General features: G+C 33.0%; 1 long non-coding RNA gene across 1 annotated transcript; it reads left to right on the top strand.

Moving 5' to 3' along the window:
• Positions 1 to 375: 375 nt before the first annotated feature.
• LOC135265250 (uncharacterized) lies at positions 376 to 4,283 on the top strand. The gene is made up of 2 exons (XR_010335846.1): positions 376 to 1,715; positions 3,197 to 4,283. It is a non-coding gene; the product is annotated as an uncharacterized LOC135265250 (long non-coding RNA).
• Positions 4,284 to 7,596: the final 3,313 nt, after the last annotated feature.

Raw genomic sequence — 7,596 nt, forward strand, 5'->3', positions numbered from 1 at the left:
GACGTTTGGCATCTGTTTAGTGAAAGTTTTCTCGTTTGGGGGCATAAAATCGTTTGAAATTAACAGTTCTGGTCAAAACTATAACGTAAATTATTTTTTTGTATCACTTTAAAGATTTGCGTTATAGTCTTGACGAGAACTGTTAATTTCAAACGATTCTATGCTTTGAAACCAGTATACTTTCACTGAACAGAGGCAAAACGTCTGATTTCGCCTTTAAAAAACGATTTATGCCACAGTTTGGATTAAAACCAATGATTTTCGTTTATTCATTGTTACAAACAAGAAACCTTACATCAAAGAAACTGAAAACTTCTTATTCAGGCCCAGAAAATCAAATTACGTTTCAGTCTGGACACAAATTGCTTATTGTGCTACGGCTCCTCATCCTCTAATCACTGATTAGAACACTTGTAGTAACGCTTCCGCGGCTACATCACGCACGAATTTTTTAAAGAGAACCAAAAAGCGCGCCCTCTTTCTAGTTATCTCTCAGCCCTACAGTTGGTACCTTTGAATTCGCCATTACGTTTTTCGTGCGCTGCGATCACGCTTGTTACGGACCAAGTTTCTCGTAGAAATTTGGAAAATTCACGTTTGTATTAATTAATTTGTAACCTTTTTACCTCCTTTATGGGCTAGGTAATGGGGAAACATAAACGAAGCCATTCCCGTTCCTCGTCGCCACGGGACAAACACGTTTCTCGACGGGAGCTGATGAAGCGTCTGGAAACGTTGGAACGTTTGATGAGCCGGCGGTATTCAAGGTCGCGCTCAGGTTTTTCTGATAACAGATCTCGGTCGCCGCGTAGTCCTCAGGATACGCGAATGACGACTCCCTCAGGGAGTATTTTTCATGGTACTGATCGAGGCAGCCCGGCAAGGAGTGCTCTCGTTTCTCCTAGTAGCCCTAGTGCTCTTGTGATTCATAACGATGAGGAATTACCCGAGGAAATACTGGAGTGTTTGGGCGAAGACCCGTCAAAATTACCAGTAACTCATATCACAGTTCCTTCTAGTGTTGTAACACGCTGGACGCACGTGATGTTTAATGGTTTGCCAAAAGAGGACAAAGGTCAGTTATTAAAATTATATCAGCCTCCCGCAAACGGCGGTTTTAAGCCTCCACTTCTTAATACAGAAGTTGAAGCAATTTTACCAACAACCTCGGTTAAAAAAGACAGATACCAAGTTGCTTCGCAAACACAGATGTTAGCGAGCTTAGGAGCCCACTCAGAGGCTTTAAAATTAATAGCTTCGTGTACCACTGAGTTACCCGAACCATTTAAAAAACAACTGGGTAAATTACTTTCCGATTCGGCAAATCTTATTTCGGACCTCGTTTTTACGACGTCTCAAACAAGGAGACATCTTTTGTTTCCTCTTCTTTCAAAACAGGTCAAGGAATTAACACTTAAAGTTCCGCCCAGGGAATTTCTCTTTGGAGCAAATATGGCAGACGAATTACGTACGGCAAAATCAGCAGAAAGGTTAGCAAAAGACCTGAAAGCTCCTTGCTCCACATCGCAAAACCAGCATAGGTTTTCAAAAAGTGAGGGGAGGGTAAAACAATCCCAACCCCAACGCACACTAGGATATCATAATAAAAACACAAGTCGTAGTGCTTTAAACCGAAGAAGCCCGACTCGTCCACAGAGAGTAGGACAAAAGTCAACAGGGCGCTACTCTCAGAAAACGTACAAAAAGTAGTCCAGGTAAGTTCTACAACGCAAGCAGGCAGGCTTAAAGATTTTGCTTCAAAATGGTGTGAAATCACAAATAATCAAGTTATCTTGAACTGGATTAAGGGATACACAATACCTTTTCAACATCAGCCAAGACAAGCAAAACGCTTAGTCAACCAAAAATTTAGTAATACGGAATCAAAAACGATTATTGAATGTTTACAAGCTTTGATGACACAGGGAGCAGTCAAAAAATGCATCCCAACATCAAACCAATTTATTTCTCCATTTTTTCTGGTAAAGAAACCAAATGGGTCAGAACGCTTCATACTAAATCTAAAACACTTAAACAGGTTTTTAAAGCCTCCTCATTTCAAAATGGAGGATTCAAGAACTGTAACAAAGTTAATTAAAGAAAATATTTTTATGGCAACTATAGATTTAAAGGATGCATACTTTCTGTTGCCAATACGAAAGTCGGATAGGAAATATATTCGTTTTAAATTCAGGGAACAGTTATACGAGTTCACTTGTATGCCGTTTGGATTATCAACGGCCCCTTATGCATTCACAAAGCTCATGAAACCAGTTACTAGTTTTCTACGAATCCACAATATAGTTTGTGTTGTTTATCTTGACGATTTCTTGATTTTTGGGAAATCAGAACAAAGTTGTCAAAATAATGTAAAGACCCTAATTACATTATTACAAAACCTCGGTTTTATTATAAATTTTGAAAAATCCAACTGTCAACCATCACAAAGATGTAAATTTTTGGGCTTTGTTTTTGATAGTGTTAAAATGAGAATATCATTACCCAGAGAAAAAGTAACGGATATTTTAAGATATATTTCATATTTTAAAAGTAATAAAACATGCAAAATAAGATTTTTTGCTCAATTCATCGGAAAACTAGTTTCTATTTGTCCAGCGGTACAGTATGGCTGGTTATACACAAAACATTTTGAAACAGAAAAGTTTATTGCTCTACAAAACTCAGGTCTTAATTATAATGCGAAGATGACAATTTCAGAATCATTATTTAAAGATTTCCTCTGGTGGGAGGCCAACATAGGCAATGCTTACTGCCCGATCCGAAAAGACAATTTCTTAGCCGACAGGGAATCGCGAACCCAGTCAACTGAAACAGAATGGGAACTAAATAATCAGGACTACAATACAGTTGTGTATCATTTTGGTCAACCAGAGGTTGACTTATTTGCTTCAAAAATTAACGCCAAATGTAGGGATTATATTTCGTGGCATAGAGACCCTGATTTCATGGCAGTTTATGCATTCACAGTTTCATGGAGTTGTTTTTTCTTTTATGCTTTCCCACCATTCTCGTTAATATTACGAACAATTAACAAAATTATAACTGATGAAGCTAGGGGTATTCTTATTGTCCCAAAATGGACCTCTCAACCCTGGTATCCACTACTGTATAAGATACTAGTGGATAGGGTAATTCAACTCGAACCCAATTATAATTTATTGTCATGCCCTTTCAGACAAACCCATCCACTGGCAGATTCCCTTACGTTGATGGCAGGGATTGTCTCCGGAAAGCGTATCAACAAAGAGGTCTCCCAGAAGAAGCAGTAGATACGATGATTAGGTCGATATCTCACACAACACTCAGACAGTATCAAACCACATATAAACTTTGGTGGGACTACTGTACACAAACCAACACAGACTATTTCAATGCAACACCACATCAAGTTATCCAATTTTTACAACAGCTTTTAGTTACAAAGTCCCATAACTACGGAACTTTTAATTCGCATAGATCTGCCTTATCTTTATTGTTATCAGGAAACATAGGCAACGATAGTGATCTAAAACGATATCTTAAGGGAATAATGAGGTTAAGACCAACGAAGCCAAAATATTCAACAACCTGGGATCCTGCTCCAGTAGTAAAATATCTGCAGGCCTTATTTCCTTATGATAGATTGAGTTTAGAAACTCTTACATCCAAAGTAGTCACACTTTTAGCTCTCATTTCAGCCCATAGGGTCCAGACCTTAAGTCTCATTCAATTGTCCAATATACAAATATCAGAATCAGGCATCACTATCAAAATTACAGAATCCACAAAATAAGTTTACGAACAGGAATTTATCCAGTTATGAAATATAAATACTTTACAGCTCAGCCCGAATCATGCATTGTTTTGGCGATCCAAGCCTATATCAATAGGACCGAAGAGTTACGCAACTCGGAGGATTTCCTATTTATTACAACGAAGAAGCCGTTTAAGAAAGCAAGCACAAACACTATTAGCAGATGGATAAAGAACACCCTGCATGAAGCGGGCGTTGACACTTCTGTTTTTAGTGGACACTCTACTCGTCATGCTGCAACCTCTGCAGCTGTCCGCAAGGGCATTTCAGTAGAGATCATTCGTCAAAATGTTGGTTGGACAGCAACGTCTCGTGTTTTTGAAACTTTCTACAATCGCCCCTTATCAACAGGGGACAACATTTGTAATGCTATCCTGTCCTGAGACATTCAGGCCAATAGCATCTTTTTCGATTTAATCGAATTTGTTCTTTACAATAATAAGCAATAAACAGCTTTAAACATCTACAAGTGTTCTAATCAGTGATTAGAGGATGAGGAGCCGTAGCACAATTGAAAGATCAAACTAACCTGTGAAGTTCGATCTTAATTGTGCGAGGCTCCTCATCCGAAGAATCACTCCCACCACACCCTGATATAAAACATTTCCCGGTACCGTTTATTTTGCTTATTATTGTTATAGGTAAGTCTTTAAACGTAATGGCGAATTCAAAGGTACCAACTGTAGGGCTGAGAGATAACTAGAAAGAGGGCGCGCTTTTTGGTTCTCTTTAAAAAATTCGTGCGTGATGTAGCCGCGGAAGCGTTACTACAAGTGTTCTAATCAGTGATTCTTCTTACGGTTGGTCCTACAAAAAAAATGCAAAAAACTATTTTGTAAAAAATTTTATCAGCTTTAATTTTGAAGGAAAGATAAAAATTGATAGGAGTACTAAACAAAAATGTAATTCAGTATTTAATGTTTGAGACGAAGACGAAAATGCAGCATTTACTGTCACCTCCTTTTTCTTCTAATTAAGTATTGGACCCAATAAATTAAGTGTATTTTAAATCACAAGACATTTTCTGTTAAAACACATTTTTTTTTATTATTAATCATTTTCAAACTTATATCTTGCTTATGGTTAGTTCTACATGAAAAATGCAAATAACGATTTTGAAGAAAATTTTATCAGCTTTAATTTTAGTAAAAAGGTAAAAATTGATAGGAGTAACTGTTTTCGAGATATAAGCAAGAAACTGTTACCTTAATTAAGCGCTTGCATATAAGCAAATTTAGTAATATTAGTATTATTATTATTAATGTTATTGTTATTAATATGACGACTAAAAACGACTCTCAAGACTGGTGACTTTTATGTCTTCTCCTTTTTCCTCTACTAAAGTGTTAGTCTTAATTAATTTAGTTTAATTTCGGTTTTTTAAACATTTTATTTATTTTTATTTTTATAGGAGTAACTGTTTTCGAGATATAAGCAAAAAACCAATAAGAAAACTGTAACTGTTACTGAACAAAAATGTAATTCAGTTTTCAATGTTTGAGACAAAGACGAAAATGCAGCATTTAAAATCGACTCTGAAGACTTCAGTGACTTTTATGCCTCCTCCTTTTTTTTCTAATAAAGTATTGGACCCATTAAATTAAGTGTATTTTAAATCACAAGACATTTTCTGTTAAAGCACTTTTTTTTAAATATTAATTATTTTAAAACTTATATCTCGCTTATGGTTAGTCCTACATGAAAAATGCAAATTACTATTTTGTAGGAAATTTTATCAGCTTTAATTTTAGTAAAAATTTAAAAATTGAGAGGAGTAACTGTTTTCGAGATATAAGCAAGAAACCAAAAAACTGTTACCTTAATTAAGCGCTTGCATATAAGCAAATTTAGTAATATTAGTATTATTATTACTAATGTTATTGTTATTAATATGACGACTAAAAACGACTCTCAAGACTTTGGTGACTTTTATGTCTTCTCCTTTTTCCTCTACTAAAGTGTTAGTCTTAATTTAGTTTAATTTCGGTTTTTCAAACATTTTATTTTAAAGCAAATTTTTGTTAAAGATTATTTATATCCAACTCTATAACTCGCTTTGGTTGGTTCTACAAAAAAACGCAAATAACTATTTTGTAGGAAACTTTATCAGCTTTAATTTTGAAAGAAAGATAAAATTTGATAGGAGTAACTGTTTTCGAGATATAAGCAAAAACCAATAAGAAAACTGTAACTGTTACTGAACAAAAATGTAATTCAGTTTTCAATGTTTGAGACGAAGACAAAAATGCAGCATTTAAAAACGACTCTGAAGACTTCAGTGACTTTTATGTCACCTCCTTTTTCTTCTAATAAAGTATTGAACCCAATAAATTAAGTGTATTTTAAATCACAAGACATTTTCTGTTAAAACACTTTTTTTTAATTATTAATTATTTTCAAACTTATATCTCGCTTATGGTTAGTTCTACATGAAAAATGCAAATAACTATTTTGTAGGAAATTTTATCACCTTTAATTTTGGTGAAAAAGTAAAAATTGATAGGAGTAACTGCTTTCGAGATATAAGCAAAAAACAAAAAAACTGTTACCTTAATTAAGCGCTTGCATATAAGCAAATTTAGTACTACTAGTATTGTTATTATAAATGTTATTGTTATTAATATGACGACTAAAGACAACTCTAAGACTATAGTGACTTTTATGTCTCCTCCTTTTTCCTCTACTAAAGTGTTAGACACAATTAATTTAGTTTAATTTCAGTTTTTCAAACATTTTATTTTAAAGCAAATTTTTGTTAAATATTAAAAACTATAAAATGGCTTAGATTGCCTAAAAACACAGATCACATATGATCTTTTGCATAGAAATGAGAAAACGCTCAGATAACACAAAATAAGCATCATTTTTGCTTAGAAAAACTAAGCTTTAATTTAGAAAGAAATTCATTATTATAAGTATTATTATCATTATTATTATTATTATTATTATTATTATTATTATTATTATTATTATTATTATTATTATTATTATTATCATTATTATTATTATTATTATTATTAACTTTTGTATAGTAAATGTTTTTATACCAGTTTTAAAATGAGTTATTAATTTTATTCAATTTCTTGCCTAAAAACACAGATCACAGATGATCTCTTGCATAGAAATGAGAAAACGCTCATATAACACACAAAATAAGCTTCATTTTTGCTTAGAAAACTAAGCTTACTTTTATTACTATTATTATTATTATTACTATTATTATTATTATTATTATTATTATTATTATTAACTTTTGTATAGTAAATGTTTTTATACCAGTTTTAAAATGAGTTATTAATTTTAGACAATTTCTTGCCTAAAAACACAGATCACAGATGATTTCTTGCATAGAAATGAGAAAACGCTCATATAACACACAAAATAAGCTTCATTTTTGCTTAGAAAACTAAGCTTACTTTTATTACTATTATTATTTTCAATATTATTATTATTAATATTATTATTATTATTACTATTATTATTATTATTATTATTATTATTATTATTATTATTATTATTATTGTTATTATTATTATTATTAAAAACTTATATTAAACAGACAGAAAACGTCGTATTCTGGCACAAAAAAACGAATTAAGTTATAGACTTGACGAGAGCGGCGTATCTCGGACTCTTATAGGACTCTTATAGGGTCAAAAAGTATCAGTTTGGATTAAAACAAATTATTTTTGTTGAGTCTCAGTCTGAATTGTTTATCAGTTCAAACAAAAACGGCTTATTTTAGACGATCTTTTGCTTTGAACAAGAAAACTTACGTCGAA

This window comes from Tribolium castaneum, unplaced genomic scaffold, assembly GCF_031307605.1.
Source record: "Tribolium castaneum strain GA2 unplaced genomic scaffold, icTriCast1.1 ptg000022l, whole genome shotgun sequence".
NCBI lineage: Eukaryota > Metazoa > Arthropoda > Insecta > Coleoptera > Tenebrionidae > Tribolium > Tribolium castaneum.